At 38.1% G+C, this 11,941-nt stretch overlaps 1 long non-coding RNA gene across 2 annotated transcripts; it reads left to right on the top strand.

Annotated features, from left to right (window-relative positions):
• The first annotated feature begins 1,580 nt into the window (after positions 1-1,580).
• On the top strand, positions 1,581-11,614 carry LOC117202186 (uncharacterized). Of its 2 annotated transcripts, XR_004484378.2 has the most exons (4): positions 1,581-2,607; positions 2,704-2,766; positions 4,763-4,834; positions 9,841-11,614. It is a non-coding gene; the product is annotated as an uncharacterized LOC117202186 (long non-coding RNA). The 2 variants fall into 2 exon arrangements; XR_004484375.2 differs by having other exon boundaries at positions 1,588-2,766.
• The last annotated feature ends 327 nt before the right edge of the window (positions 11,615-11,941 follow it).

Here is an 11,941-nt window from a genome sequence, read left to right as displayed (position 1 = left end):
TTTGAGTTAAAAACAGATTTAAAAGCACACTTATTAAAATTACTGTAGTAAACATTATTTTATTATTGTGCATTTCAAACTGTTTAGCCCCTAGCCCCTTTTCTCCTTGAAATAATTGTTTTTTATAATAACCTTTTGATAATATGAGGTGTCTTAGGAATGCAATTATAACAATATAGCAGGACAGACTCTTTTGTTTTTAATTTAACAAGAACAGGTAAAAATAAGAATAGATTGTGACTAAATAAAAAATTCAGTAAGTGAAATTTCTGTTTTGCAGAAGTAGAAATGAGGGATACAGAAGATAAACCTCATAACTAGTCTAACTATCCAAAGAAAATGAATAAAAGTTAAAAGGATAAGAGGAAAATGGGCAAGTTATGGAGTTCTAGCTTAGATTGTAAGCTCCTTGAGAACAGTAAACATCTTATTGTAATCCTACCCCAACAGAGTGCTTAACACAGTATATACTGTTCGTGTTAGATAAATATTTCTTGAATTTATGAACAAAATAATGAAAATAATTCATTTATTTATGAATAAAATAAAATTTATGAGTCAAATAATCCACCTGAAAATAGAGCAGGTGGATCAGAAGTAAAAATCAAAGTTGTACCAGAAGAAGACTTTCTACATGTAAAAGCCACAGTGACACTGTAAGGTTTCTTTTGGGCAAAACTAAGGAATAGAGATAAATGTCTGGTCATAGGCTGGTAAATTTTTAAATTTCTAAGACAAACAGAATTCCTGCAAGTATCTAGGAAAACATACATGTGCTCTTGTAGATTGCCTTCATATTTCTAATATAGAACAAGAACTTTTTTAAGACCATAGTTCAATTTCTACACAATTTTAAGAGAAACAAGTTTGATTCTGCAAGTTTTATGCCTACCCAATTATTGGCTTATATGTATAAACAACAGAAGAACATTTTTAAATCTGCAAGGTGTCAGATTATTTTCTGTAAAAATTGCAAAGAGATAGCTTCCAGATCACTAAAAGGTGAGACAGTACAAAAATTCAAGAATAGGAAATTTCAGGGAAAAAGATTAGTGCTAATTTAGCATAGATGGTAAAGACAAAGTAATAAATGAATAAAGTATAGTGAACATTGAAGTGAATTAAGAATTGATGCTGATGGCTAGAATTTTTTTTTATACTAAAGAAACAATGTTTTCAATAAAATAATCCTGAAAAGGAGGTTTTAAAATTTTTAATAAAGAGTCTAACTTACGATCACAATGTGAAAAGAGAACATGGAGAAAACGAAAAAAGCATTAGAAGTTTTGCTTTTCTTTTTAAATCATTAGGTAAGAATGCACTTAAGGTTAATTGTGAACAATTTAATATAGGTACGAGTTGAATGGGAAACAGAATATCTGTTTTATAAATAATCGTGGAAGATAAAAGTAAACAAAACATAGTCCATACAGAAGACAAGATGGAAAGGAAACAACGAGGAATTATTGAAAAAAAGAAAGTATAAAGTCCAATTATGTGAGGTTAGTAGGACTATTCTTCCATTTCTTTTCTTCCATTTCTCACGTTCTCAAATTTTTAATAATATGTGTTCCTTATGTTCCATTATTAATAATGTGTTCCTTATATTCAAAAATATATACCATTGTTTATATATAAAAATCTGATAGAGTTTATTGTGTAAGAGCCTGGGCTCTGGAGCCAGGCTGCCTGTGTCACCACTTATTAGATGTGAGACCGTGGGCAAGTTGTTGAACTTTTGTTTCTAAGTTTATCCTGTAAAATGATGATAATTATAGTACTTACCTCACTGGGTGATTAGGAAGATTAAATTAAATGTATTTAGATTAGATTAAATGTATTTAGAACACTGTGTGGAACTTAAATATGTAAGTATCATCTAGTATTGTTACTGTTATTTTACAAACAAACCTCATTGTTTTACAGCTCCTTAGTGACCAAACAAAATGACATTTCCCTGTAACTGGTCCTTAGATAGCACACCCGTTAGCAACAAGTTTCATTTCTATATATAGGTTGTACTTTGTCCTTACTATGAATTCCCCAATGCAGAGATTTCTAGAAACCTACCTACTATTGGTTGAAGAGGCACTTCTGAATTCTTTCCAAGAAGCACTGACAAAAATCAAACGTCTATGTTCTTTATTTTCAAGAAGCTCAGTTTCCGCTTGTGTCATATCTCTGAGGACAGGTACAAGAGCGATTGAAACTGCCCATTGAAGCCAATATTACATTAATTTCACCAGCCCTGAATTAGAGAGAATATTTATCTACTTCCCCAATTTTCACCTTCTTCTCGATGCATGACCTTTTCCAGCTCCCTGATCTGACAATAGAAAGCTGTATAAGAAAGAAGACATTTGTTGTGACTTGATTATTCTGAACTGAACACCCCAGGAGGCCTGAAGATTTGGAAGATTTTGGTAGAATTTTTTCATGACCTGAAACAGTTTCAGTGAAATAAAAACAAAAACAGAACAAAAAACAAAGCAAAAAACCCAAACAACTGTTAAGATACTGGGATTTATTGTTAGCTGTCTTAATGGCTAATGAAATGACAAGACCTTCTAATAACCCCTGCCAATTATACCGACAGGTGTTTACCAGGTAAAATATTGCAGTACCTGTAAGAGGAAAGGATGCAAATTGGTATTTATACATTTGGAAGAACAGTCACCTTTGATGTGCCTATTTGGTTTTCAGGATGTTGCTGGCCTCTGCTCTTCTAAGACTTCAGCTGCAGAACCCACTTGTGAACCCTCCTAGGTGAGTTAGCTGTCTCCTTAATGCCATCTGTCTTTTACCTGCCTCTCTCCAGGCCCTATGACATTCATTAATAATGTCCTTTGGTTAAACTCCCTAATAATTCTCATTTCTATAAAATGGTAAATGTCTAACAAATTGTTTTAATGTCTGAGTTTTTCATTTTTGCTAAAGTTATTATTCCTTTGGGGGTGATTCATGAAAGCATCTCTAGGTTTATCCACCCCCACCCCAACTTTGTTCCAGGATTTGCCCCAAATTTTTACATTTTCTTGTCTAGAGTCATGTTCCATTAGAACACAGTACCACTGGTTAAGACAGATTTACTAAGTCAGAAGGCAGCATTTTCACAATTAGTGATGACTGACCACATGAAGAATAAGAAAATAGTAATAGCAACGGTAGTAGTGAAATTCCTTTCCTCTTTTGGAAAAATGGATCAAAGGATTCACCCAACAAATGGTGAATCAAGGATGAGTCAATAATACTGTGAGAGCCTATGTTACTAAAAGGTGATCTCAAGATTATTACTACAATTTGAACTAATTTCTTATGTAGATAAATGCTGGACAATTTCTTATTGTTATAGTAAAATTGGAGGTGATTTCATGTGTTCGTGTTACCACATGAGGTGAAAAGGAATTGAGTTTGGTCACCTCTCTAACAAGCCATCAGTGTCTGAACTTGGGGAAAATTTCTAAACAATTCGAGGCTTCAGTATGTCCACTTGAAAATAGGAACGATGTTTTTTATCTGTTAGGTTATGAGAGCAAAATGTCATAACATAAATCACCTGGCATCCAGCAGTCACTTAATTAATTATGGAGATAATAGACAACTCTGCTTTCATCTTCAAATATATTCTTCATTGATTATCTTATGAATATAACTACTGACTCAGAAAATAGGTGAAATTTTCATCTCCCCAAACTTCATTCCTTTATTCATTTCTCAGTGCTTTAATGAGCATCTACTATAAGATAAGAACTGACTGCATTGGGAGACCAAAAGGAGAGTGAAGTATTAATCTTATTCCCCAGGAGATTGGGGTCTATCTAGAAAAGGAGGTTTTATATATATATTTTTTAAATGCCAGTAGAGACACAAAATAAAGTACTATCTTACTTTATGAGAAGGAGAAATTATCATTTTTTTAATCGAAGTATACTTGGTTCACAATGTTGTGTTAGTTTCTGGTGTACAGCAAAGTGATTCAGTTACACATATACATATATATTCTTTTTCATGTTCTTTTCTATTGTAGGTTATTACAGGGTATTGAATATAGTTCCCTGTGCTATACAGTAGGTCCTTGTTGGTTATCTATTTTATAGTACTGTGTTTCTGTTAATCCCAACCTCCTAATTTATTCCTCCCCTCCCATTTCCCCTTTGGTAACCATAAGTTTGTTTTCTATGTCTGTGAGTCTGTTTTTGTTTTGTAAATAAGTTCACTTGTATCATTTTTTTTTAGATTCCTCATATAAGCAGTATCATATGATATTTGTCTTTCTCTGTCTGACTTACTTCACTTAGTATGATAATCTCTAGGTCCATCCATGTTGCTGCAAATGGCATTCTTTCATTCCTTTTATGGCTGAGTAATATTCCATTGTGTATACACACAACATCTTCTTTATCCATTCATCTGTCGATGGAAACTTACGTTGCTTCCATCTCTTGGCTATTGTAAATAGTGCTGCTATGAACACGGGTGAATGTATGTTTTTGAATTCGAATTTTCTAGAAGGAGAAATTATTTTAACTAGGGTTATCAGGGAAGGCTTCGTGGAGGAGGTAGTGTCAGATTGGGCTTTAAAGAAGGGGTACAGTTTGGACAGTAGGGAGTGAGCCAAGACTGAAGCTGTGGAACTGAGTGGAAAAAACGCTGGCCTGGGACTGGGAAGACCTGCGTTGACATTACCTTGGATGAGCCACTTCCCCTTCAATTTCTTCATTTGTGAAATGTGTAAAACGATCTGTGCCCGTTGGTCTTTCAGGGCTCTGGAGAAGATCTAATGGGAGATTGAGTGTGGAAACTCTTTGGAAACCATGAAGCACTCCGTAAAAGGGTAAAATTTCTCTTATACCATAAACTTCATGAGGGCACTGAACAGGGTCAGTCGTGTTGGTCTTTAAAAAATGTTTGATGAAAAAGTTTTAAAAATAAAGAAATAAATTTGCAAATGCTAAAAAAGATGTTTGAAGAAGTTTATCAAAAAATCATATTGTAAACGTTAAGTATTTACAACTTTGTTCAATTATACCTCAATAAAACTGGGAAAAAAAGTTTGATGAAATAATGAACCACCGATTGAATGAATGAATCCATGAGTGTTCTGGACTGAATGTGTGTCCCTCCCCAAGTTCCTGTGTTGAAATTCCAACCCCCAACGCAGTGGTATTAGGAAGTGGGGCCTTTGGGGGGTAATTAGGTTTCGATGAGGTTATGAAGGTGGAGCGTCTTAGAAGAAGAGGAAGAGACACAAGGATACAGTGAAAAAGTGGCTGTCGGCAAGCCAAGAAGAGTGCCCTCACCAAGAAACAAACCTACAGGCACCTTGATCTTGGACTTCCAGCCTCCAGAACCATGAGAAATAAATGTCTGTTGTTTAAGGCACCCAGTCTCTGGTATTCTGTTATAGCATCCTGAGGAGACTAAGACGATGCATGAGTGAATACATGAATGGAACTAAACAAAGGCACAGAGTAGGAAAGCATACAGTATGCACAGGGCTATCTTAGAAAACATGTACTGTAGCTGGGTGTTAGGAAAGCAATCTGTGGCCGGATGGAAGGGGTCCACTAGCCTGGTGGTTCTCAGAGTGTGTTCTGTGAGCCAGCAGCATCCGAATCTCCTGGAAACTTGTTAGAAATGCAAGTTTCTGGGTCCCCACCCAGGCCAACTGAATCTGAAACTCAGGGGTGAGGCCAGCAATCAGTGTTTTAGCAATCCCTCTAGGTCATTCTGATGCATCCTAAAGTTTTGAGAACCACTGCTTTGTTCTAACGTGGGGAGTCTGGAAATGATTCTGCTGGAAATTCAGTGTTAATGAAGGTGTTTAGCTGTGGATGGACATAATCAGAGCTGTATTTCTACGATGATGAAGCATGAAGTTGTGCGTAAAATTCATGGCTTCAACGTAGAAAGGACAATTGGAAATACTGGAAAACATGTATTTGCCAAACCTCAGAGTTGAAGATTTTTGTTTTTGCTAATTCCAGTTAACATCCACATCATCACCTAAGAAGCAAAGCAGAATATGCATTGCTCCCAGGCACTGGGCAATCCTGCTTGGTCTGCAGAGACCAGGAGGGATGAGAATGTTTATGTGAAAGCACAGGAGTGAACTGTCAAATAGGGGCCCAGCCAATCTCAGAGAGACCTCTTAGTTCTGACCATCTGTGGGGAAACATTACATGGAACCTTCCAAACCAAGTTTAATGGGCAGCTCTTCCAAAGACTGGGCTAACTAACTACATAGGGTGCAGATGCAGTTCTGTCTTCAGGGCCAGTGGAGACAGGTTTGCCAAGGAGAGGGCATCTCACGGAGGAGAAATGAAGAGCCTCAAGGGAAAACATTTATCTTAGGAGTCAAGAAGCAAAAATCCAAGGGTCGGATGGGGAGGGAGTTGGGGAGAAGCAGAATGAGGGCTCTTCAGAGTGGTTCGGGGCTGCTGGGATGACCAGTTGTTAGATTTGCCCAGGACTGTGGGATATCCCAGGACACATGGTGTTCAGGACAATCTCTGTCAGACCAGGACAGCTGGTCACCCTGTGACGACACTTCCTCACCTGTGTTCAAGACCTGGGGAGAAGACACGGTGAAAGTAGGAAAACCACTGCTCTAAACCTGTTTCTCAAAATAATTGTTTGCAGACTGGTAACAGCAGCATCACCTGGGAGCTTGTTAGAGATGCAGCTCCTCGGGCCCACCCTAGACCTGCAGGATCAGACCTGCCCCAGAACAAGAGCCCCAGGTGATTTGCTTGCACATCAGTTTGAGAAAGATGGCCTTAGAAGATCCTGGGAGCCCCATGTGGCGTCCCCCAGAAAGAAAACGTAGCACGGATGGAAAGCAGAGGGAAGTTCTTGGCTGTGATACGGCTTATGTCCAGGTCAGCCAGATTCTAAGCCAAAACCATATCTGGGAAGGGACAGAAGCATTGGAGAAGATGAGATGCTAGGGGTACCTGGAATAGAGAGCAGAGAGGGAAAAGGATGGAGAACCCAAAGCAGCCAGGAGGGGCCTCCTGAGCTATTAATAGTGGTAATTGTAGGGAATGCGAGGAAAGCCAGAAATCCAGCAGTTGTGTGGTGAGAGCAAAGCTGAAGAAAACACTCTTTTGTTCCTATCGCTGTGACCCTTTTTGATAAAAACAGGCTGCAGGGGCTGGGAAATGACTGATGCTTGGAAATGTGGAAACACAGCCCTATGGGTAAGCTTGTAGAGAAAAATTAAAAATCATCACCCACTAAGCGTAGTTGGCTTTAGCATTTGTGTATCATTCCGATATGCAAAGAAAGTTGAGTTTTCTTCCTTTTTTCCTCTACCTGGTCTGATCTTTTTCATGGACTCCAGCTCTGCATACTAGCAGGGATAATTTGCACTTAATTAATTGTGTTTCATTTTCCTCCAGCTTGAGCATAATTCTTTCACTTAAAGCATTCTAACCAGTGGTTCTTAAATGCAGACGTGAAGCAGAAACACCTAGAGGGCTTGTTAAAACACAGGTTTCTGGGCCCTCCCCCAAGGTTTCTGATTCAGAACATTGGCTGGGGACTTAGAACTTGCATTTCTAAGGGGTTCCAGGGTGGACCAGGTTGCTGGTCCAAGGAACACATGCTGACAACCTCTCATTCAGACTACTCAGCATTTTATTCCCTTCTAAAGATGATGATTTCAAAACCAACCCCTTTGAGATGAATGCTTCTCAAATTGATTGATCTTTCCAATGGATCATGGATCCAATACATGGTCTTCCTATGTAGGACTAGGATGCAGCTCGTGCCACAAGTACCTTGCCATTCCAGTTCAATGCACCTGAACTAGTCTATATCTTGTCCAACAAACCCCGTCCACTGATCACATGCTAGGATGTCAAGGCAATGTCAATTTATGATAAAAATTTCTGAACGTGAACTCACCTGTATTTATCTCACCTCAGATCAGTAATAGTTAGTGGACTGCCACTGCCCGTGGACTGGATTTTGAGTAACATTACTTTATTTTATTTTATTTTTTTATAAATTTATTTTATTTTTGGCCGCATCAGGTCTTTGTTGCAGCACTCTGTCTTTTCTCTAGTTGTGGCGAGCGGGGGCTACTCTTTGTTGCAGAGCACGGGCTCTAGGCCTGTGGGCTTCAGTAGTTATGGCATGCAGGTTCAGCTATTGTGGCCTGCGGGCTCTAGAGTGCAGGCTCAGTAGTTGTGGCACACGGGCTTAGTTGCTCCGCGGCATGTGGGATCTTCCCAGGCCAGGGCTCGAACCTGTGTCCCCTGCATTGCCAGGCGGATTCTTAACCACTGTGCCACCCGGAAAGCCTGAGTAACATTATTTTAGATGACTCAGTCTATCTCAAATTCTCTTCCTCCCTCATCCTTCTCTTTCCCAAGATCCGGAGAGCTTTGCTTCCCACACAAAGGCCATGAGGAGACAGGACTGCTTTCTAAGTCCTATACACCTTCTGCGGCCACCTCTGCATCACTGCTTCTGATCCACGTGGGATGTGGTACTGGACCAAATGCCCAGAATCCCCTAGAAGCAGTGACATGCTGGAGGGAGCCTGTAACAATTTTTTTAGGAATTTTACACTCTAGCTGTTAAACAGAGCCATTATTATAAATCAAATAATATAAACATACCTTTAAACAAATTATATTAACAGCCAAGGTAATTGATACTCAGAATCATCACTTCCTATTTATTTTACTGCATTTTACTATTATCTATGTTTGTTATAGATGCATGGTAGAAATACTGTATAACAGTGAACTACAACATAGTTCTTCCGAATTCTGTTCAGTAATGTTATGTTGATAGTTTCAAATTGGTCAAGGCAGGAGTATTTACACCACGGAAATGAGCAAACTTTATAAATCAGGCCTCCACCCTCCCACACCTCTACCCCAGCCCCCCACCCCCAAGGCCAGTTATTAAACATTTACCAGCACATCACTGCCTAGAGCCTAAGTCTGGGAAAGTGAGCCATCAACCCAATGGCCTCTGGTCACTCTGTACCTATCAAGATGTTACAAAGCTGCCCTTGCCCTGAAGATTTGCCCAAAGAGTTGTGTGTGGAAGAGATCCTGAAAACTAGACCTCTATTATCATCTTATCTACTTGCCCTGCTTCTGTCTCTTTTCTCTCCCTACCATCTCCTGGGACCAGAGCAAACTTCTGGCTTTTTATTTTCTCCTTGTCTTATCCTCATACATTAAGGATACCATTCATGGCCTAACATCACCTTTCTGGTATTCCTCCTCAAAACATAAACATTTAGTCTTATCGTGAGAAAACATTAGATAAACTCAGATTGAGGGACAGTCTCTTCAAAACTGTAGAGATCATGGAAGACAAGGAAAGACCATGAAATGATCAGAGCTTGGAGGAGACTCATGCACTAGATTCAATGTGATGTCATAGATTGGACCCTGGAAAAGAAAGAAAATTAGTAGAAAACCCGGGGAAATCCAACTAAAGTCTGAGTATGGTGCCAATGTCAGTTTCTTAATTTTGATCATTATGGGAAGCTGGGGGAGGGGTACATGAGAACTCTCTGTACCATGTTTGCAACTCTTCTGTAAATACACAGTTATTTCCAAATAAAACCAATGAAGGGAAAACGTCACAGTCTAGGTCATACGTGGAATAGAGGTCGTTTCTATGCTGTGGAAAAAACTTATGATCTGCATTCACCTGCTTTGTGATATGACAAAAGGGGGAAAGACAGGACTAGTAGAAATTCTTCTCTTAACAAAGCTTGGCTTTCAAATCTTTTATCTTTTGCACAATAAAACATTTTATTTTGGATGTTGTAGGCTGAACATTAACTCTTTCCCTTTTTCTTTACAGTCTTGCTGTAACAAAAGTAATCCCCATCACCTGAAAGTGGATTTCGTCAGATGAAAAACGTAAAAAGTAGATTGATGTAAAAGCCCAGATGATGCTTTGCTGCTGGTCTCTGAGTAGCAAGAGTCAGGGCCCTTTCTGGGGTATCTCTTCTTCCCTTGGCACAGAAAGCATCAGGAAAATGGTTACTGGCCAGAGGCTTAAAGACACATGGGAAATGCACGGTACCTCTGTAAGACCAGAAATAAAACAGACAAGTTAAACAAAGAAGAGACACATGAATTAAAATATGACATTATTACACACACTGAGTTGGAGTGAAAGATGGACCATCCAGGCATTCACTGGATATTAGTGAAGCTGTTTTTGAAGTTTAATTTGAAGCCCCAAATAAGAGTCATCGTACCTAGCTACAGCCTTTCACTAGAAAGAAAAAATTCAACATTTTCTATTAAGGAGGAACTAAAACTCAAAGGTACTGAGTTGTAAAGTGCCAATTTACACAAATCTCTTCCCTCCTCCAAAAGTTTCTAATGATTATGGTTTCTGGAAAATAAGGTATCATGTTTTCAATGCACACTCAGTCTACAAAAAAGCCCTTCAAAAACTTTAAGCTAGAAAGACAGGTAATTTTCCAGTATCATAGAGATAATTCACGCCAGTCACAAGATGTACATTTTTAGAATTTGGAGCATTACAAGGAGAGTAAAGCGTTTTGCATGCATATGTTCATGTGCATACCCCCACATCATTAAAATCTTCCAAGGTGTGACATGCATTTACAGAGTCACTCCCCTAGCATTTCAACTGTGAGGCGTTTTTCTAGAAGATTCGCTCAGTTGGCCGATAGGCACTTTGGCAATCTCATACGTGACTTACAAACATTGTGATGTACTTGCCAGAAGTAAATCCGACTTTGCTAATCACTTATCAGTTCTTTTACCCACTATGGCTTTGTTTGAGAAGCAATGTTGCTTGTCTTACCAATATATATTATCCAGTTTGCAGAAAGTATAAATTAATATTGCAAACAGCAACAGGATATCCTGGGTGCAAATTCCTGCGTCCTGGTGGGCACAGTGCTATTTAGAACTAATAGCTCTTTCTTGCACTATTGCCACTGCCAAACAGACTGCTTATGAGATCTTTGGCTTTCTTCATGTCTCTTGGGGGATCAATAGAATGTTTCTATTTTCCTAGATGCCAACTTTGTCTCCTTTATACTTTAAAAATTCAGTATTAGTTTAAGGATACTTCAAGAATACAGTATTAGTTTAAAGGACTTTTCAATTTAAAGCAAACTTGTAGAGATTTAGTCACCCACGATTGACTGATGTTAGGTGAGTAGAAAAAAAAATGTAGGTTGATTTCATACTCTGCCTTTCAGATCTTTGAAGGGGAAATAAAGTTTTTGAAAACTGTTCAAATTTTTTAAAGTAACTTAAGCTACATTGCTCTTCTGTTTTTAGCTATAGAAATGGGGAAGTGTATATATCAGCTATTTTTTCTTTAAGGACTTATGTGAATTTTTCTCTTAGTGTAAACATTAATAATTGGAAATTATTGAATTGTCATCTTAATGTTGCACATGAAATAAATCTGATATGTGTATTAGCAACAAAGACTTATGTCCCAAACAGGAAAGAATAATTCATGAAACCAAATTTGAAGTTCAAGCAGAACTGTGACATTAACAAATTTGTATTTCCCTTTTTCTTGGCCCTGTTGGTCTTTGTGCAGTGTATAAATAACTACAAATAAAGAACTAATGATCACATTTCTACTGGGAAATTTATTTTAAATGTGACAACTATTTCTCAACTGTTTGTGTACATACAACTGCTGGCTGATCCAGTTTCTTTTTTATAAGAAAACCTGGTGAATCTGAAATAAAAATGCAACATATTATCTTTCATGTAAATATACTAGTAATACCAAAGAAAACTTACTTAAAAACGTAATTGTCCTTGACAAGAGATTTACAAATAGGAGCCTAATTAATAAATTTCATTTTTGTTCTTCCTGCTGTTGCCATGCTCCCTTGAACTTCTTTCCTTCAGATGACCTTGTATTTTCTTTGCAACTCACACTCAATAATGCGTGT

The sequence above is a fragment of the Orcinus orca genome, chromosome 5 (genome assembly GCF_937001465.1).
Source record: "Orcinus orca chromosome 5, mOrcOrc1.1, whole genome shotgun sequence".
NCBI lineage: Eukaryota > Metazoa > Chordata > Mammalia > Artiodactyla > Delphinidae > Orcinus > Orcinus orca.
Note: the sequence above shows the minus strand (reverse complement) of the source record. Positions and strands in the feature narration are given on the sequence as shown.